Source organism: Mixophyes fleayi, chromosome 1, assembly GCF_038048845.1.
Source record: "Mixophyes fleayi isolate aMixFle1 chromosome 1, aMixFle1.hap1, whole genome shotgun sequence".
In the NCBI taxonomy this organism is placed as follows: Eukaryota; Metazoa; Chordata; class Amphibia; order Anura; family Limnodynastidae; genus Mixophyes; species Mixophyes fleayi.
Genome location: NC_134402.1, coordinates 456,008,736 through 456,032,405, shown reverse-complemented (window position 1 = coordinate 456,032,405; position 23,670 = coordinate 456,008,736). Strand labels below are relative to the sequence as shown.

Below are 23,670 nucleotides of genomic sequence, written 5' to 3'. Positions count from 1 at the left end.
GCTTTGTGTGTCCTACAGATCAGTATTGATTGGCCCTAAACAACAGGGCCAATATGTGGGATATCGCTGATAACTCTAGTCAGAGAATACGCTCTTTGTAATTGATAACGTTGTGCCGTATGTAAACTCCGCAGGGACTGATTATTCTCTGCACAGTGCTACGTAATATGTGGGCGCTATATAAATAGATAACATGATTGGTCCAGATAAGGGTATATGAAGTAGGGTTGGTAAGAATGAACATGGATAATACGGATCACACTTCTATAATGAATAAAGTTAATGTAGCTTTACTATTGCTAAATAAAAGTTTATTTTTAACTATATTTAACGGTTGACTTAAAAAGTAAATGTTGGGGTTTGTTTTTGTTCTACCCTGAGCACTGATGCTTCCCACATAGAGGCTACTGCTACCCCGAGTCTCAGTCTGGCCACGGATATGAGTGACCACGTTGGACCACAAGCGAGTCTGATGGTGCGGTCGGTAGACGGTCACGTACACAGACATATAGCAAGCGAGTCTGATGGTGCGGTCGGTAGACGGTCACGTACACAGACATATAGCAAGCGAGTCTGATGGTGCGGTCGGTACACGGTCACGTACACAGACATATAGCAAGCGAGTCTGATGGTGCGGTCGGTAGACGGTCACGTACACAGACATATAGCAAGCGAGTCTGATGGTGCGGTCGGTAGACGGTCACGTACACAGGCATATAGCAAGCGAGTCTGATGGTGCGGTCGGTACACGGTCATGTACACAGACATATAGCAAGCGAGTCTGATGGTGCGGTCGGTACACGGTCACGTACACAGACATATAGCGAGCGAGTCTGATGGTGAGGTCGGTACACGGTCACGTACACAGACATATAGCAAGCGAGTCTGATGGTGCGGTCGGTAGACGGTCACGTACACAGACATATAGCAAGCGAGTCTGATGGTGCGGTCGGTACACGGTCACGTACACAGACATATAGCAAGCGAGTCTGATGGTGCGGTCGGTAGACGGTCACGTACACAGACATATAGCAAGCGAGTCTGATGGTGCGGTCGGTAGACGGTCACGTACACAGGCATATAGCAAGCGAGTCTGATGGTGCGGTCGGTACACGGTCACGTACACAGACATATAGCGAGCGAGTCTGATGGTGAGGTCGGTACACGGTCACGTACACAGACATATAGCGAGCGAGTCTGATGGTGCGGTCGGTACACGGTCACGTACACAGACATATAGCGAGCGAGTCTGATGGTGCGGTCGGTAGACGGTCACGTACACAGACTTATAGCAAGCGAGTCTGATGGTGCGGTCGGTACACGGTCACGTACACAGACATATAGCAAGCGAGTCTGATGGTGCGGTCGGTACACGGTCACGTACACAGACATAAAGCAAGCGAGTCTGATGGTGCGGTCGGTAGACGGTCACGTACACAGACTTATAGCAAGCAAGTCTGATGGTGCGGTTGGTACACGGTCACGTATACGGTCACGTACACAGACATATAGCAAGCGAGTCTGATGGTGCGGTCGGTACACGGTCACGTACACAGACATATAGCAAGCGAGTCTGATGGTGCGGTCGGTAGACGGTCACGTACACAGACTTATAGCAAGCAAGTCTGATGGTGCGGTTGGTACACGGTCACGTACACAGACATATAGCAAGCGAGTCTGATGGTGCGGTCGGTACACGGTCACGTACACAGACATATAGCAAGCGAGTCTGATGGTGCGGTCGGTACACGGTCACGTACACAGACATATAGCAAGCGAGTCTGATGGTGCGGTCGGTAGACGGTCACGTACACAGACATATAGCGAGCGAGTCTGATGGTGCGGTCGGTAGACGGTCACGTACACAGACATATAGCGAGCGAGTCTGATGGTGCGGTCGGTAGACGGTCACGTACACAGACATATAGCAAGCGAGTCTGATGGTGCGGTCGGTACACGGTCACGTACACAGACATATAGCAAGCGAGTCTGATGGTGCGGTCGGTACACGGTCACGTACACAGACATATAGCAAGCGAGTCTGATGGTGCGGTCGGTACACGGTCACGTACACAGACATATGGCGAGCGAGTCTGATGGTGCGGTCGGTACACGGTCACGTACACAGACATATAGCAAGCGAGTCTGATGGTGCGGTCGGTAGACGGTCACGTACACAGACATATAGCGAGCGAGTCTGATGGTGCGGTCGGTACACGGTCACGTACACAGACATATAGCGAGCGAGTCTGATGGTGCGGTCGGTACACGGTCACGTACACAGACATATAGCAAGCGAGTCTGATGGTGCGGTCGGTACACGGTCACGTACACAGACATATAGCGAGCGAGTCTGATGGTGCGGTCGGTACACGGTCACGTACACAGACATATAGCGAGCGAGTCTGATGGTGCGGTCGGTACACGGTCACGTACACAGACATATAGCAAGCGAGTCTGATGGTGCGGTCGGTACACGGTCACGTACACAGACATATAGCGAGCGAGTCTGATGGTGCGGTCGGTACACGGTCACGTACACAGACATATAGCAAGCGAGTCTGATGGTGCGGTCGGTACACGGTCACGTACACAGGCATATAGCAAGCGAGTCTGATGGTGAGGTCGGTACACGGTCACGTACACAGACATATAGCGAGCGAGTCTGATGGTGCGTTCGGTACACGGTCACGTACACAGACATATAGCAAGCGAGTCTGATGGTGCGGTCGGTACACGGTCACGTACACAGGCATATAGCAAGCGAGTCTGATGGTGCGGTCGGTACACGGTCACGTACACAGACATATAGCAAGCGAGTCTGATGGTGCGGTCGGTACACGGTCACGTACACAGACATATAGCGAGCGAGTCTGATGGTGCGGTCGGTACACGGTCACATACACAGGCATATAGCAAGCGAGTCTGATGGTGAGGTCTGTACACGGTCACGTACACAGACATATAGCAAGCGAGTCTGATGGTGAGGTCGGTACACGGTCACGTACACAGACATATAGCAAGCGAGTCTGATGGTGCGGTCGGTACACGGTCACGTACACAGACATATAGCAAGCGAGTCTGATGGTGCGGTCGGTACACGGTCACGTACACAGACATATAGCAAGCGAGTCTGATGGTGCGGTCGGTACACGGTCACGTACACAGACATATAGCAAGCGAGTCTGATGGTGCGGTCGGTAGACGGTCACGTACACAGACATATAGCAAGCGAGTCTGATGGTGCGGTCGGTACACGGTCACGTACACAGACATATAACAAGCGAGTCTGATGGTGCGGTCGGTACACGGTCACGTACACAGACATATAGCAAGCGAGTCTGATGGTGCGGTTGGTACACGGTCACGTACACAGACATATAGCAAGCGAGTCTGATGGTGCGGTCGGTACACGGTCACGTACACAGACATATAGCGAGCGAGTCTGATGGTGCGGTCGGTACACGGTCACGTACACAGACATATAACAAGCGAGTCTGATGGTGCGGTCGGTACACGGTCACGTACACAGACATATAGCAAGCGAGTCTGATGGTGCGGTTGGTACACGGTCACGTACACAGACATATAGCAAGCGAGTCTGATGGTGCGGTCGGTACACGGTCACGTACACAGGCATATAGCAAGCGAGTCTGATGGTGCGGTCGGTACACGGTCACGTACACAGACATATAACAAGCGAGTCTGATGGTGCGGTCGGTAGACGGTCACGTACACAGACATATAGCAAGCGAGTCTGATGGTGCGGTCGGTAGACGGTCACGTACACAGACATATAGCGAGCGAGTCTGATGGTGCGGTCGGTACACGGTCACGTACACAGACATATAGCGAGCGAGTCTGATGGTGCGGTCGGTACACGGTCACGTACACAGGCATATAGCGAGCGAGTCTGATGGTGCGGTCGGTAGACGGTCACGTACACAGACATATAGCGAGCGAGTCTGATGGTGCAGTCGGTAGACGGTCACGTACACAGACATATAGCGAGCGAGTCTGATGGTGCGGTCGGTAGACGGTCACGTACACAGACATATAGCGAGCGAGTCTGATGGTGCGGTCGGTAGACGGTCACGTACACAGACATATAGCGAGCGAGTCTGATGGTGCGGTCGGTAGACGGTCACGTACACAGACATATAGCGAGCGAGTCTGATGGTGCGGTCGGTACACGGTCACGTACACAGACATATAGCGAGCGAGTCTGATGGTGCGGTCGGTAGATGGTCACGTACACAGACATATAGCGAGCGAGTCTGATGGTGCGGTCGGTACACGGTCACATACACAGGCATATAGCAAGCGAGTCTGATGGTGAGGTCGGTACACGGTCACGTACACAGACATATAGCGAGCGAGTCTGATGGTGCGGTCGGTACACGGTCACGTACACAGACATATAGCGAGCGAGTCTGATGGTGCGGTCGGTACACGGTCACGTACACAGGCATATAGCAAGCGAGTCTGATGGTGAGGTCGGTACACGGTCACGTACACAGACATATAGCGAGCGAGTCTGATGGTGCGGTCGGTACACGGTCACGTACACAGACATATAGCGAGCGAGTCTGATGGTGCGGTCGGTAGACGGTCACGTACACAGACATATAGCGAGCGAGTCTGATGGTGCGGTCGGTAGACGGTCACGTTCACAGACATATAGCGAGCGAGTCTGATGGTGCGGTCGGTACACGGTCACATACACAGGCATATAGCAAGCGAGTCTGATGGTGAGGTCGGTACACGGTCACGTACACAGACATATAGCGAGCGAGTCTGATGGTGCGGTCGGTACACGGTCACGTACACAGACATATAGCAAGCGAGTCTGATGGTGCGGTCGGTAGACGGTCACGTACACAGACATATAGCAAGCGAGTCTGATGGTGCGGTCGGTAGACGGTCACGTACACAGACATATAGCGAGCGAGTCTGATGGTGCGGTCGGTACACGGTCATGTACACAGACATATAGCAAGCGAGTCTGATGGTGCGGTCGGTACACGGTCATGTACACAGACATATAGCAAGCGAGTCTGATGGTGCGGTCGGTAGACGGTCACGTGCACAGACATATAGCGAGCGAGTCTGATGGTGCGGTCGGTACACGGTCACATACACAGGCATATAGCGAGCGAGTCTGATGGTGCGGTCGGTACACGGTCACGTACACAGACATATAACAAGCGAGTCTGATGGTGCGGTCGGTAGACGGTCACGTACACAGACATATAGCGAGCGAGTCTGATGGTTTGGTCGGTACACGGTCACGTACACAGACATATAGCGAGCGAGTCTGATGGTGCGGTCGGTACACGGTCACGTACACAGACATATAACAAGCGAGTCTGATGGTGCGGTCGGTAGACGGTCACGTACACAGACATATAGCAAGCGAGTCTGATGGTGCGGTCGGTAGACGGTCACGTACACAGACATATAGCGAGCGAGTCTGATGGTGCGGTCGGTACACGGTCACATACACAGGCATATAGCAAGCGAGTCTGATGGTGCGGTCGGTACACGGTCACGTACACAGACATATAGCGAGCGAGTCTGATGGTGCGGTCGGTACACGGTCACGTACACAGACATATAGCAAGCGAGTCTGATGGTGCGGTCGGTAGACGGTCACGTACACAGACATATAGCGAGCGAGTCTGATGGTGCGGTCGGTAGACGGTCACGTACACAGACATATAGCGAGCGAGTCTGATGGTGCGGTCGGTACATGGTCACATACACCGGCATATAGCGAGCGAGTCTGATGGTGCGGTCAGTACACGGTCACGTACACAGACATATAGCAAGCGAGTCTGATTGTGCGGTCGGTACACGGTCACGTACACAGACATATAACAAGCGAGTCTGATGGTGCGGTCGGTAGACGGTCACGTACACAGACATATAGCAAGCGAGTCTGATGGTGCGGTCGGTAGACGGTCACGTACACAGACATATAGCGAGCGAGTCTGATGGTGCGGTCGGTACACGGTCACATACACAGGCATATAGCGAGCGAGTCTGATGGTGCGGTCGGTACACGGTCACGTACACAGACATATAGCAAGCGAGTCTGATTGTGCGGTCGGTACACGGTCACGTACACAGACATATAGCAAGCGAGTCTGATGGTGCGGTCGGTACACGGTCACGTACACAGACATATAGCGAGCGAGTCTGATGGTGCGGTCGGTACACGGTCACGTACACAGACATATAGCGAGCGAGTCTGATGGTGCGGTCGGTACACGGTCACGTACACAGACATAAAGCAAGCGAGTCTGATGGTGCGGTCGGTACACGGTCACGTACACAGACATATAGCAACAGTCTGCTGACCGGATTGAAAGACGTTTCCCATAATGATCCGATCGGTTTGGATTGGATAATCAGTAAGATCGGGGAGGGGGGGGAATAGAGATCAAGTCACTGATGTGTGTGAGAACGAGGGGGGGGGGGGCTCATTCTGTTTCTCCTGGGACATGAATTATGTCTGTGAATCATCTCGATTTCCTTCCTTTTCCATATGTACAGTCTACAAATTGTAGATATCTCAAAATTTAGAAGAGATGGGAATTGCAGACTTCATTGAAATAATAATGAGACACTACTAACAACAATTAAAAATCGGGACATGGTCTTGACATGTGAGTGGTGTGTCCATATCACGGTGGGTACATTTACTCAGCCCCCCAGCGTTCCCAGAACGGCCCCCGTCTCTGTGCTTTGCCACAAAAGTTGGTTACGAGAAAAACTAAACAAGAATGAAAACTAGGATGTACAAGAACACGGCGCACTGTGATATTTAGACCTTAAGGTTTACTTGTTACCTGCACACAGTGGAGTTATTTTGCAGGATGGACCAATTTTCACCCAGTCAGTTCGCTAGAAACTAATGACATCATAGCGGACAAGCGGGTGCCTCCAGGAAGTTAGTTCTGAGTGAAATGATTGGTTTCCTTCTCGTGGATTCACGGTATAGCCGATAAACAGGTGTCGTCCTTGTGTGGAGCCAACATGTGACCTCGACTGCCCTTTATTTGGGGTTAATCACAATCACTGTCATTGCTGGCAGTTGTATGCTAATTACCTTTCAGCATGATATGGGATGTGATTGGTTAACTCTGATCACAACTACAACCCCGGTATGAAAGGTTGTGCACATTATTCAGCCAGGGTATTCTATGTAGGTTTAATAATCTGATTGTTTTTCGCTTGAATTTCGCTGGTCAGAAGGTCATGGTATTGGTGGAAAAGGTCACCTGTAATTTCAGTAAGGGTGTGTGGGTGTTTTCTATCCCCTGTGTGTATTGGTAATATGTACAGGTAGAAAAAGACCCGTCTCTCAGACATAATTACAGCTCTGTGGACAGTCGCAGTGTAATCCCCCTCGGAAGCGACTTCTCTCTATCACGCCGTCAGCATTATATTAATATTCCTTCGCTGCGTGAAGAGTGAGACCGGAGATAAGTACTTGGGTCCGAGTGGTGTAATTTCATAATACGCTGCCAGTGAAGCGATTAAAAAAAATCCATTAAGTTAAAGTTATATCATGAAGCTTCTGTTCCAATGCCGTAGGAATGTTCTGCAGAATATATCTGATTAATACCAGCTCTAATTCCGTTATTACTGTGCACAGTTAGCACAGTGTGATGGCAGCTTCTGCAGGTACTATCACTGATAGATGGCGGCTTCCAGATATATGACATAGTTTAACATCAGTCACTATATAATGAAAAGCAAATTAGACCGACTTACTGTTCTCTCACTGTCCTGCTGGTGTACAACTACAAGTCCCAGCATGTCCGGCCAGTCAGAGTGTAATGAAGAGGCAGGAACTTGTGTCATTCCAGCACTTGTGGATCCATAGATCCCAGCACACAATGCCACAGGCGGACAGGACATTCTGGCCTTAGTAGTTCATCAACAGCCGGAACGTCACGTTTGTTTTTAGTCACAACAAATTCTGATTGGTTCCTGGATATTTATTCACTCGTCATTCATAAAGCTGATTCCCCTAATTCTTATTGGACTTATAATTCTTGACACTATCCATTCACTAGGAACCAGTGACATCACTGAGAATGCAGCCTATCCAGTCACTAGGACCCAGTGACATCACTGAGAATGCAGCCTATCCAGTCACTAGGACCCAGTGACATCACTGAGAATGCAGCCTATCCAGTCACTAGGAACCAGTGACATCACTGAGAATGCAGCCTATCCATTCACTATGAACCAGTGACATCACTAAGAATGCAGCCTATCCAGTCACTAGGAACCAGTGACATCACTGAGAGTGCAGCCTATCCAGTCACTAGCAACCAGTGACATCACTGAGAGTGCAGCCTATCCAGTCACTAGGAACCAGTGACATCACTGAGAGTGCAGCCTATCCAGTCACTAGGACCCAGTGACATCACTGAGAATGCAGCCTATCCAGTCACTAGGACCCAGTGACATCACTGAGAATGCAGCCTATCCAGTCACTAGGAACCAGTGACATCACTGAGAATGCAGCCTATCCATTCACTATGAACCAGTGACATCACTAAGAATGCAGCCTATCCAGTCACTAGGAACCAGTGACATCACTGAGAGTGCAGCCTATCCAGTCACTAGGAACCAGTGACATCACTGAGGCATGAGGCACTGATTGCTTGTGAATGTGTATGCTGCACGTGGCATTACCCCACATTTTTGCTGCCTTCGCTGTGTGTAGAAGATGGATACACTACAAAAATAAAATAAATAATAATACAGTTTATGTACCAGATATATAATTGTGAGATCTTGTCACAGGGCTGCTGTGGTGAATGCTATTTCCAGATGCGTATAAATGCTTTATGTTACCAGAGGCGGAAGCTTCTGAAACAAAAATCTAAAGAGGGGGAGTGGGGGGGAATGTGCAGAAGGCATCTCGCATGTGCTGCAGTTGTATTTGCATTGTAGAAGTCTTTTGGTGTCACATTACATAACACAGATCAGTAAACGTGAGCCCGGTGCATTAGCCGTATTCCTAGAGCGCCAGCTCTGACTCTTCAAGGTCAACGAGCTAAAAAAAGACACTTGGGCAAGTTTTCCAATAAATCTCCGATCAAGATATATGTTGTGATGGAGATGACTGGTCCCAGCGTATTCCTGGCAGACATCTCTGGGCACGGCTGGACAAGCAGTTCTCTCTGGCAGTCCTGTAATATCCCATCCCTGGCACAATGCCACGGCACACTCTCACCTCCAAGACCTGACACAAAGCTCCGTGCACTTAATTCAGCAATGTCAATTAGGACGGGCAGAGCAGAGGAAGTCAGGAGATGAGGGCACAGCTTACGGAAATTAATATGCAGTATTCATGGGCTGCTATCGATTGGAAATGCATTACCCCTCTTTGTAGGCTGCGTTATCTTACCTCTGAAGCCTGATTCAGCACCTGCAGGAGACAAAGCCCATGTGACAGGCAGGAGAAGGTCGCAGCCAGAACAATGTCTTGTCTAGAACAAGGAATAAAGCCAGAAGATTGCAGGAGAGTGGCCCTCTGTCTGGCACATTAATAGCCCCTTTACCAGGCAGTGAGATATGGTCCTTTACACGTCACCTCCCCCACTGTTGCCATTTACTACAAATCTTCTCATTGTAAGGCTAAAGGTGTCTTGTTACCTTCAATTTTCTTAACAGTTTGATCATTTATTAAAGATTTTATTATTTTTCTGTTCAGCTTTAAAATCCAATAAAATAGTCTGCATTAAATTCTAGATTCCTCATATGAGCATCTTCTCCATGACTTCATCCCGCGTCACATTAGTCTCTTGTCCGGCACGTTGTTTAGTTCTTTTTGCCCTACTTCTGCCCTTGACCTTCTTTTGTTTTTCAGATTAACTTGTGCACTAAAAAAAATTTCTTTAGTGGTATTATAACTCTTATCATCCATTTTTCCTCCAGTCCTTTCTCTCCAATCCTGAACAATTATAGTGGTACACAGAGGGCCTGATTTGTCAAGACGCGTACTGAGCGCAACACACGTAACTCGGCTCTGTGTACTCAATTCAACAAGGACACGTGCATTGCTGAAGACACTGCAGGATACATCCAATGCTTATGTGGAATATAAATTTGTAAATGTACGCACAGAAAAAAAAACAACTATTCAATTAACGTTACCTGCTAATAATAAAGACATTCATGACAAAACAGTAAAACTACAATCTCCAGCATACCCATGGCTGCCAGGGCATACTGAAACTTGGAAAACCACAAATGCCCTAACACCCAGGGTCCGCTGAGCCATGTAGTTCCACAAAGTAAAATTGAAATAAAACACACCCCTTATTAGAACCACATTAGTTTATTAAAAAAAACTAACTAAATTGTAAATAAATCACACACCAGTTTATTACCACTTATTTTTATTAAAAATATTAAATCCCTCCATACTTACCATCTGATATCTTCAACTGTACTCGATCCAATCTTGTAAGCTTTTAATCCAGATTGCTTGCAACCATAATTTTTTTTTATATTATTCCCAGGTCATGTAGTTGTCCAAAAAGATATCATAAAAGGTCCTGGAGTTGTCCATAAAAAAAGCCCTAAATTTTTTCTCAAGGATGTTGAGAAAAATCTTCTTTTCTTCTTTCTTGAAGCCCGAGTATTTCTCAGGATACTAATAGGCAAAAATATGAACCATTAAAACAGGACGACGCTAAACTATGATCTTCTATGGAAGATCACCCGCTGCAGAATGAAATGTTGAAAGATTTGGGGTCTATTTATAACCTAGGGGAATTTCCCATGACAGCGTATTTCCCAATACCCCTATCGACAACAAAAAATTGAAATCATAAATGATTATAATATTGACAGGTAACAATAATTGAATGTATTTTTTTTTCTATGCGTTCTTTTGAGATTTTATATTCCACATAGGTTTTGTACATGTCCTTCAGTGTCTGGTCTAGAAGAGCAGAGTCATCACCTGTATCTGTAGATCTGTTCCTCGTTGACTTCGGCAGTACGCAGAGCCGATTTACGTGCAGTTTATAACAAACGCACAATACGCTCAGTACGTGTAACTTAATGACTCAGGACCATCCCTTGTTCAGTCCTGAAGGACACATTCACTGTCTCTGTGCAAATCATACACTTCTGCCTGTACGTGACAACACCCCTGACGTTCTCCCTTGTAATTCCTCCTTCACGGTGCAGATTAAGTAAATATTTACCTTCCAAATCTAGCAATTTACTTAATAGATTTGGACACAGCTAATCGACCAGCAAATCAGTCAGAAGCCATTTATACTCAGAATGAAACATTGTTACTAGTTATTCATATACAAAGTATCTTTTTTAGGGTAAATCATTTGTAACATTGTATCATTTCTATAAGGTATAGTGACATTGCTGCATTCAGATCACCGAAGCCTCCAGGACACACTGTCATTCTACATAGGGTTATATCCCCTTCTGGCACAACGCTGGCCAGAATATCACATAATATTCATATCTGTCAACTTGTCGCCTTCCTGCAGAGTAATTGACTGTGTGAGCAAAGATAAAGGTACAGAGGATTTCTATGAAGTCACAGCGTTCCTTGTATTATGTACAGTTCCCTGCTTTACAGTGGCTGCTAAACACATAGAACACAGCGCTCATCCATATTTACCAGCCCGATATGTATATGAAAGATAAAATGATAAATGATAACATTATTGTTGGTATGGGAAGAGCTCCCTCTAGTGGGGGAGGGAAGAAAAGCAGTTTAAATAGTGCAGATCATTTTCATATCAGTGATAGTGAATGCTCAGAAGACCATCTATGGTCCCTATTTGTTAAGATTATACCTCCCACCACCTATGCTGATTTGAGGGTACTGTCTTGCTGTCCCATGGATCAGGAGTTTCCTCTTGATTCTGGAATAGTTGTGAGGTATGATGGATTCTACGTGTATTAAGCGACTAGCAGCAGGTGTGCGCAGCGTAGAAGCGATGTAGGTAGGAATGTGGCTGGGGCCAGAGTTCTGGACACGCCCCCAGGGGACTTGGAATGCCCCAGCATGGCGTGGCCACACCCCTGTGTTGTATGACCACGCCCACTTATTGTTTCCCCAACTGGGGTACAGAATAGACAGTGACACCAGTGTGGCCCCATTGTGCTGCTTCAGGGCTGTGTATGAAGAATATGTATCCCGTTGTTCACTCATTTTTCAGATATTTTATTTGAGTGTGTAAAACGATTGTATTATATAAGACACAATAATTCCAGCTGAAATTTTGTTCCTAGTGAATTAACTATTGGCTTCCTGCGGTGTGTCACTGCGTCAGAGACCTCCAGTCGGTGAATGCCAGGAGGGCAGTGCCCTGCACAGGATCAGAACGATGCCATCCTACCAGTTATTATGTCTCTTTGATATCAGCTGCCAAGAGTCACGCTCTCCAGCAGGTCTCATAATAACCAGAGATCAATCTCTCAGGCCATTAGCATTGGAAAGACAAACACAGCAGTGGAAGGAAGAGGGGGGGAAGTCTGGGGGTCCGATGAAGCTGGTTACTCAGCTGTCCTTGATGAAAGTGATCTGATGAAAACCCCATTGATTGCCGTCGTCTCTCAGTCTTCCCCTAAGACGAGTGTTCCAGGTTGTGTACTAGCCTTTGATGTAGGTGGATGTTGCAGCCATTGTAAGAGATCAATCCCAGAATCCCTCCTAATCCTCCTGTATATCAGCCTGTCCATCCTCAGTATGGATCAGAACTATAACTGAGAACACAACCGGGCAACGGTGCTGACGTCAGTCACATACAATGTCTGTGCTACCGCTATTATAGCCATTTGCTGGCCGTACCTCTGCGGCCGCTAGCGCCAGCTGCTCCAATGATATTTTCTTGGTAAATTGTCACAATAAGTGATTTTTTTAGCTAATTATAATAAATCATCCTTATCGCTGTATTTTGATAAATAGGCCCAGTGACCTATTTAAATATTTCAGTCATTTTCCTAATTCTCTTCCTTTCTAACTTGGTGCCTGTTCTTGTCCTTTGAACCCTCAGAATAAGTCTGATACGCTATTGGCACAGCGACTCGGGGTATACACATTGTAACAAGGTCTGATGGTCGTCGTTGGACCTCATTTACAGGGTTGAAAAGAGCAGACCTGCGCAAGGGGCGGAGTTTGTGGAGGAGCAGACACTTGGACCGGCAGATGGGAGGAGTTGGGCAGAGCGAGGGCGCACTTAGTTTTACAGAACAAAGTATTACAATTAGATTAGATGATCAAGTAGGATGAGAAGAGCGAATGTTAGGGGAGTTCTTTGGTTTGCGGAAAAACGAGATGGCGGAAACCCCAGACTTATTATGGGACGTATTTTGCACCTTACACATGCTTCTAGGAGCCCTTTGCCCAATGTAGGAATAAACTTTCTACACACAGAAGTGCCACATGTAACATAGACGCCCTGATGACCCCTCACTCTCATGACACATGTAACATCACAAGTAACATCTCCACTCTACACAGCCACTTAGACACTAATAATGGCCCCACTCTATACATCTACGTATACACTAATAATGGCCCCACTTTACACAGCCACGTAGACAGTGGCTCCACTCTACACAGCCACATAGACACTAATAGTGGCTCCACTCTACACAGCCACATAGACACTAATAATGTCCCCACTCTACACAGCCACGTAGACACTAATAATGTCCCCACTCTACACAGCCACGTAGACACTAATAATGTCCCCACTCTATACAGCCACGTAGACACTAATAATGTCCCCACTCTACACAGCCACGTAGACACTAATAATGTCCCCACTCTACACAGCTACGTAGACACTAATAATGGCCCCACTCTATACAGCTACGTAGACAGTGGCTCCACTCTATACAGCCACGTAGACACTAATAATGGCCCCACTCTACACAGCTACGTGACACTAATAATGGCTCCACTCTACACAGCTACGTAGACACTAATAATGTCCCCACTCTACACAGCTACGTAGACACTAATAATGGCCCCACTCTATACAGCTACGTAGACAGTGGCTCCACTCTATACAGCCACGTAGACACTAATAATGTCCCCACTCTACACAGCCACGTAGACACTAATAATGGCCCCACTCTATACAGCTACGTAGACACTAATAATGGCTCCACTCTATACAGCTACGTAGACAGTGGCTCCACTCTACACAGCCACGTAGACACTAATAATGGCCCCACTCTATACAGCTACGTAGACAGTGGCTCCACTCTACACAGCCACGTAGACACTAATAATGTCCCCACTCTACACAGCCACGTAGACACTAATAATGGCCCCACTCTATACAGCTACGTAGACACTAATAATGGCTCCACTCTATACAGCTACGTAGACAGTGGCTCCACTCTACACAGCCACGTAGACACTAATAATGGCCCCACTCTACACAGCCACGTAGACACTAATAATGGCTCCACTCTACACAGCCACGTAGACACTAATAATGGCTCCACTCTACACAGCCACGTAGACAGTGGTTCCACTCTACACAGCCACGTAGATACTAATTGCTCCAAACACTACAGGATTACTGAATGATTGATAGCTGATCAGACATTACTTTGACATGTCCAGTTACTGACTACCATACTATAACCAGACAACGCAGCATAGTGACTCCACTGCTCCATTATTCATGATTTTCTGCTCTTCTCAAGTGTTTTATTCCAACTTTTTTGCGTGTTACCAATAATCTCCATGGATGTTTCTCTTATTATCGAGGCCTAATGCCTCATCATGCCCATAGTTTAATAACATGATGATGATGATGATGATGATGATGATAGTGTCTCTTCTCACCATGTCTGACATCGATTGTATTATTATTACGTCCAATGAAAGATATCATTCAACTTACAAAGAATTCAATTTCTTCCCAGACAAATGCAGCACAAGAAATTGTCCTTATCGCACCACTTATCTGCACATTGTGTGTTATATTGTGTGTTACATTGTGCACCCATCATATCCTCCTATTATTAGAGTATACTGCATTTATATCCCTCATAACCAGACAGATTGAGGGAGATGATTTGAGGTTATTTTAACAGACGGAGAAACATCTGTCGGAGTCTCCGCTTAACCCATCGTGTGCTGGATGGATTAGGGCGTTCTGGATATAGAACATGAATACGCAGAGAACGACATCCTTATATTATATGTAACATGATGTTGTGATTTCCTAATACCATGATAAGAGACCACAGTATACACTTCTACACAGAGGGGGGACTTGCCCTGACAGTGCGTTGTGTGGCTACTTATCTCATGGCACTAATCTCGCTCAGCGTTTCTGTGCCTACATCCCCCCCCCTCCACCTGTACAAACAACACGCCCCTGTCGCCCCCCAATTTCCCCCAAAGTCCATCTCTGTACAGCGCTATAGAGCTGCTGTAAATAACCTGCTCAGTGTCTACTTCATATTTGCAGAAAGGGAACAAATTGCTAACATAGTACAGAAACGTAGGACTGGGGGTGATGTGATGAGACACTGATGACAGTAAATATAGGTCGTACACAAGTCAGGGGTGACCGTCCCACCATCGCCTTCTAAGCTTTTAACACAGAGCCTCCAGTTTTTGGAAGGCAGCACCCCCTGTTTTTCCTGCATTACTATAACGTATTATATTGAGAATAGTGCAACACATGACACGTGGTAACATCACATCACTAAAGCGCAGGTTACTTTTCATGCATTTTTATACTTCTTCCAGTGTATTCGTGTTTTATAGGCTACTAGCCACACTGACCCGGTCATTGTCTGGAGCTTACAGAGTAATCATGTACATGAGCAGTTATCATATTATATGTGTGTGGTAGTTCTGTGTCTCTTGGTGACAGTGTAGTCAGGTAAGTGGGGTATTGTACGTTCTATACATATTCCCTCTTTCCCACCGATACGTTCGCTCCATCTTCATCTGTTTCACCAGGATTTATTCTTTTCTCTAATTCTACTTAATCAAATGTAATATTTTTTATATTGTTTGTTTTTTGGGCTATACAGGGGACATATTGAAATGAAATTGCTTTTCATTGTAGTCCATTAGCTAAGAAAAGCCGCACACACAAAAATACCTTTCCATAAATTGTTCCAAACGTTTGGAAAATGCCAGAAAATTACCATGAAATATACTTGTGTCGTTCTCCAGATTGCAGAGACGCCAAATAGATAATTTTTTTAACACATTTTTGTTAACTGCTAAGTTTCCCCTTTTTGTTTTACTAGTAAACCCAATGCACACCGGATCCGATAGTAAGTACCGCAGTAGTTACCATTCGATGACGTCAGCGTACATTGCACACACATTATCCATGTACACTCTCCTCACTCCAAGGGGTATATTTACTAAACTGCGGGTTTGAAAAAGTGGAGATGTTGCCTATAGCAACCAATCAGATTCTAGCTGTCATTATGTAGAATGTACTAAATAAATTATAACTAGAATCTGATTGGTTGCTATAGGCAATATCTCCACGTTTTAAAACCCGCAGCTTAGTAAATATACCCCCTAGCCACACTATTACAATGCTGCTGAATCGGTCCCCTCCTTATTATTTGCATACTGCAGCCAAAAAAAAACCAAAACATATATTTTTATTATTGATTATAGTATTAATATCTGGAAATTAATTTTATTAGCAAAAATTGTTTTGCATGTTCTGATGAGACTTTATATTACACATATACATGTGTGTATCCTGCAGTGTGTGTGATATCTGCCTACATACAGCAAGTAACGTATAGCCAGAGTGTACTTTATATATATACCAGAGATCTGCTTCTATTTGAATACAGGTGTAGGTGCGTGCTAGTTACGTCCATTTAGGGGCATGTAGCATTGTGCTCTTCAGGTAAGTAGCCGTAATGTAACCATTTATTCTTGTTGCAGATGGTGTGAAGCTCTCCTAGAGGTAACATTGTATCTAGCGCCATACAGGGAAGCCCCTAACTCCCGCAGTCTGCGTCAACGTTATCTACATGAATATATCAGCCCGGGGCAATGTCAGCATTTATGAAAATATTTCAAAACAAGACTTTGCAGGGAATAAATTACACGTGTGCAACATTTATGAGTTCTCTGCAGCTGAGTTATATCCAGACTTCTCATGCGTGAATAACCCGCCCCCCGGCTAATGTTTATGTAACCGGGCGTAAATAAAGCTTATTTCATTTGTAGTGTTACATTGTAATAATATCACTTTACATAATTAATAAGAAAATGTTATTACGACTTAATGTGCAATTAGGTTTAAGTATACAGGACATTGTGTTACGGTTTATGTGGTTATTGCTGAATAACAGAAGTACGTGTGATGCCCAGCAGAGGGTTTAATTCACCTTGAAAGTGACTTTATAGTAAAATATGTCTTAGAATAATAGAGCAAACATTGGTTTGTTATTATAATGTTGCTACTAGGGAGTCTGTAATTGATACAGTATTTTCTATTTACCTTAAGGATGCGAATATGTGGGAAAGTCAGGTTCTGTGTTCAGGAAGATTTGTGCTCACGGTTCTTTTAAACAAATATTTTACAGAATGTTGTCCCTCTACAGAAGTTGTCAGTAGTAGCCGGTGATATATTTCCTGTCTGTTCAGCAATGTTTTGCTTTCTGATCAGAGTTTGTTACAACTAAAGGACCAGGTCACAGATTGTTTGTAACGTTATATCCTGCCCAAAAGTCCAGTTCTCACATGAAATTGGGGTGACCTCACAGCAAGAAAAAGCGACCTTGTCTGTGCACATTTGGACGTTATGGGGGTGGTCAGGGGGTGGTCTAAATAGTTCTGATTATCTGTTTGGTAATATTGGAAGCAGAGATGATATTTTGGGGTGTACAGGACTTTTCAGAGAGCTGCGAAATGGCTAATCTAATATCTGCTACATCATAGAACCTATTCTCTGTATTGTATATTATTCACTAGGATGCTCTGTATATTGTATGTTGGTTACAAAGATGCTCCCTGTATTGTATATTGGTCACTAGGATGCTCTCTATATTGTATGTTGGTTACTAAGATGCTCTCTATATTGTATATTGGTCACTAGGATGCTCTCTATATTGTATGCTGGTCACTAGGATGCTCTCCATATTGTATGGTGGTCACTGGAATGCTCTCTGTATTGTATGGTGGTCATTAGAAGGTGCTCTGTATTGTATGGTGGTCACTAGGATGCTCTCTATATTGGATGCTGGTCACTAGGATGCTCTCTGTACTATATAGTAGTCACTAGGATAATCTCTATATTGTATTTGGTCACTAGGATGCTCTCTGTATTGTATGTTGGTCACTAGGATGCTCTCTGTATTGTATGGTGGTCACTAGGATGCTCTCTGTATTGTATGGTGGTCACTAGAATGCTCTCTGTATTGTATGGTGGTCATTAGAAGGCTCTCTATATTGGATGCTGGTCACTAATTTGCTCTCTGTATTATATGGTAGTCACTAGGATGCTCTCTATATTGTATTTGGTCACTAGGATGCTCTCTATATTGTATGTTGGTCACTAGGATGCTCTCTGTATTGTATGGTGGTCACTAGAATGCTCTCTATATTGTATGATGGTCACTAGAATGCTCTATATTGTATGCTGGTCACTAGGATGCTCTTTGTATTGTATGGCGGTCATTAGAAGGCTCTCTGTATTGTATGGTGGCCACTAGGATGCTCTCTGTATATGACAGTCACTAGAATGCTCTCTGTATTGTATGGTGGTCACTAGTGTAAATAAAGTTATGATCTTTTTAATTAAGCAATATATAGCTTTTATAGAAATAGTTAATGTAGAAGCCAATTAGTTAAAAATGATTAACTACAGACCTTCATAGCTAAAGGAGTTCCAATTATATTAATGACCTATTTGTCAAGGATGAGAGGGTTTACTTCTGAAACCCCTAGAAATAACTTATGTATAGAGATAACATATATAGAGAGAGACAAGTCTGGAGAGACGTTTTACAGATGTCTTTGTACAATTGATTGAAGGTCATAATTACAATGTAAAGGATTGTGTTAATTATTATACTATGTAATCACAAGAGGGTATGCCATGTATTCTGTATAAATATTAGTATACCAGTTTCAGTAAAACAGAACTGATTATTCCAGATAACTGTGTATGTGTCTCAGATCAATTCTCCAGTGCGCTCTGTATACTTGAATTAGAAGGGATTTTACAGGTGGCAAGAGGTCTATTGCCTTTAACACTAAGATGCTCTCTATATTGTATGTTGGTCACTAGGATGCTCTCTATATTGTATATTGGTCACTAGGATGCTCTCTTTATTTTATATTGGTCATTAGGATGTTCTCTGTATTGTATATTGGTCATTAGGATGCTCTCTATATTGTATATTGGTTATTAGGATGCTCTCTGTATTGTATATTGGTCATTAGGATGCTCTCTATATTGTATATTGGTCACTAGGATGCTCTCTGTATTGTATATTGGTCACTAGGATGCTCTCTTTATTGTATATTGGTCACTAGGATACTCTCTGTATTGTATATTGATCACTAGGATGCTCTCTGTATTGTTTATTGGTCACTAGGATGCTCTCTGTATTGTATATTGGTCACTAGGATACTCTCTGTATTGTATATTGGTCACTAGGATGCTCTCTGTATTGTATATTGGTCACTAGAATGCTCTCTGTATTGTGTATAGGTCTCTAGAATGCTCTCTGTATTGTATATAGGTCACTAGGATGCTCTCTGTATTGTATATTGGTCACTAGGATACTTTCTGTATTGTATATTGGTCACTAGGATGCTCTCTATATGATATATTGGTCACTAGGATGCTCTCTGTATTGTATATTGGTCACTAGGATGCTCTCTGTACTGTATATTGGTCACTAGGATGCTCTCTGTACTGTATATAGGTCACTGGGATGCTCTCTATATGATATATTGGTCACTAGGATGCTCTCTGTATTGTATATTGGTCACTAGGATGCTCTCTGTATTGTATATTGGTCACTAGGATGCTCTCTGTATTGTATATTGGTCACTAGGATGCTCTCTATATGATATATTGGTCACTAGGTTGCTCTCTGTATTGTATGGCGGTCAAAAGGATAATATTAACAGCATCAATACTACCCCCTCCTACAGGGGAAAGGGTATGTGCCCCCCCCCCCAGTCTGACAGTTTCCAGCCCTCCCCTGCCAGTCATCCAGCAGCCACAGATCTTCCCTATGTGTAATACATGTATGTTATATTAAAATATATTATACATTGGGAGATCTGTGTTATGTAGTGTCTGATCTTTTATATGGTGTGCTATTAATTATATAGGGTGTGATTATATATATATATGAATTATATAGGGTGTGATTATATTTATTAATTATTTAGGGTGTAATTATATTTATTATTTATATATGGTATGATATCTGTTATAAAATGTTAATTTTTTTTCAGTAAGGTGCTCTAATTAATTGCACATACTGCTGTAGGCACAAATGTGTGTGTTTTACAAAACTTGATTGGTATAGTACGTTACATGACAATAAATAATCACGTAATGCGATATATTTGTTATATGCAGCAAGAGTGGTCAGAATACACAGGTCTCCTCTCTGTTTCTTTATGTGACCAACTCAGCGCACAAAAGGTTCTACATCATATAATTATATCAGGAGATGAGTGATGTCTTAGTGAGGACATGGCTGCATGTGACAGGGGCAGCGACATGATGTGAGGAGAGGAATGGAGACAGCTGGAAGCCACAGAATGAAAGTTATATAGTGGAAGGAGCAGGGTCCTCCAGCAGCACAGAGTATATCAGGAGATGAGTGATGTGTTAGTGAGGACAGGGCTGCATGTGACAGGGGCAGTGACATGATGTGAGGAGGGGAATGGAGGCAGCAGGAAGCCACAGACTGAGAGTTATATAGTGGAAGGAGCAGGGTCCCCCAGCAGCACTCAATATTATTATTATTATTATTATTATTATTATTATAATTGTTATTATTATTAATATTATTATTATCATGGATTTGCAAGGTGTCACAGTGCTCTGCAGATCTGTACAGTAGCGAAAAACAGGACATACAAGGTAGGCAAAATAATTACACAGACAAGATAAAAATTGCATTGTAATTGTAAGAAGTAGAGCTGTAGGGATGTGAGGATCTTGTCACACTGATGGAGGAGATTGTGATGTGCAGGATCTGCTTTATATGAAACAAACTTCATCGATCCAACTTTCTAGTCGTTTCCCATGATTGTAACCTGTAATACCTGAAATCCCACCTCTGGGAAAGACAAAAAGGCTTTTAACACAGAATTCTGCTGAGAACTTAAATTATTTCAACCAATTTTGCAAAAAAAGACTGACTGACTGACTGCTTGTTAAATACATGAGATGAGTGAGTTAGATTGTGGTGCAGACAACACTGATATAATGTAGAGAGAGAATGAAAACCAGACATTGTATTTACTTCAGTTCAGGTGATATTGTTCTCCCCTGTAATTCTAAGAAACACATAGATAGATAGATAGATAGATAGATAGATAGATATGAGATAGATCGATAGATATATGATAGATAGATAGATAGATATATGATAGATATATGATAGATATGAGATAGATAGATAGATAGATAGATAGATAGATAGATAGATAGATAGATAGATAGATATGAGATAGATAGATAGATAGATAGATAGATAGATAGATAGATAGATAGATAGATATGAGATAGATAGATAGATATGAGATAGATAGATATGAGATAGATAGATAGATAGATAGATATGAGATAGATAGATAGATAGATAGATAGATATGAGATAGATAGATAGATAGATATGAGATAGATAGATATGAGATAGATAGATATATGATAGATAGATAGATAGATAGATAGATAGATATATGATAGATAGATAGATATATGATAGATAGATAGATATGAGATAGATAGATATGAGATAGATAGATAGGTAGATATTAGATAGATAGATAGATAGATAGATAGATAGATAGATAGATAGATATGAGATATATATATGAGATAGATAGATATGAGATAGATAGATAGATATGAGATAGATAGATAGATATATGATAGATAGATAGATAGATAGATATGAGATAGATAGATATGACATAGATAGATATGAGATAGATAGATAGGTAGATATGAGATATATAGAAAGGTAGATATGAGATAGATAGATAGATAGATATGAGATAGATAGATATGAGATAGATAGATATGAGATAGATATGAGATAGATAGATAGATAGATATGATATAGATAGATAGATAGATAGATAGATAGATAGATAGATAGGTAGATATGAGATATATAGATAGGTAGATATGAGATAGATAGATAGATATGAGATAGATAGATAGGTAAATATGAGATAGATAGATAGATAGATAGATATTAGATAGATAGATCGATAGATAGATAGATAGATAGATAGATAGATATTAGATAGATAGATCGATAGATAGATATGAGATAGATAGATAGATAGGTAAATATGAGATAGATAGATAGATCGATATGACATAAATAGATAGGTAGATATGAGATAAATAGATAGATATGAGATAGATAGATAGATAGATAGATAGATATGAGATAGATAGATATGAGATAGACAGATGGATAGATAGATAGATAATTAGATAAATAGAAAATTAGATAGATAGATATGAGATAGATATGAGCTAGATAGATAAATAGATAGATAGATAATGAGATAGATAGATATGAGATATATAGATAGATATGAGCTAGCTAGATAGATAAATAGATAGATAGATAGATATGAGCTAGCTAGATAGATAAATAGATAAATAGATTTACATAGATAGATTTACACTGAACATCAATTTCATGTTCTGATTTTATTAATATATGTATATTTTCAATGTATTTATTACTATAAACTATTGTTTATAAATCCCAACTTTCCTGCTCTGGGAAACAATTGTTGACACAAAGTATCAGTTAGTGATAAGAGATCCCTCTTGTATCCTCTGCCGGCAGTGAGCAGTGTGGTGATGACCCGTCCTGCCGATTTACTGCTCCCTTGGATCCGGATTTTGTGAGTGTGATAAAAGACTTCCATCAGGGCAATGAACCTGGAGCTCGATCCCTGCCAAGATCTACACATGGATGCCACATGTGTGCAGGGGGGGAGCGGAAAGGCAGCTCTGTGATGACAGGGACATTAGTGTCAGTAGACAGAACCTTCTCTCAGAGTGATGTCACCTTCCTCCAACTACAGAGTCACTTCCTGGAGAAGACATCTGAAACGTCGGCGCTGGAGCAGGGTCAGATCCCCGAGCCGACAGCAGATGAGTGATGTGGGCTTCGTGGTGGTAGGACTCAGGGGCACCTTGTGTTTAATGAGCTCAGGAATGGTCTTTTGCAGTTTAAGCTGAGCTGTGCATTGTGAAGGAAATGTGCTGACTTAGATGTGGAATATAGTGGAAGTTTTATGCAGGTTCTATTGATTGCAAACATTCAGCAAGTGGAAGGGCATCCCCAATGCAAATCTTATTGTGGGGCCTTTTACTCCTGGAGGACCAGGATGGACAATTATAAATTCAGTACAGT

At 43.5% G+C, this 23,670-nt stretch overlaps 1 protein-coding gene across 5 annotated transcripts in view; it reads left to right on the top strand.

Moving 5' to 3' along the window:
- CNTFR (ciliary neurotrophic factor receptor) overlaps positions 1 to 23,670 on the top strand; it is a 398,494-nt gene that overhangs the window by 339,896 nt on the left and 34,928 nt on the right. The gene's annotated exons all lie outside the window — the stretch shown is intronic.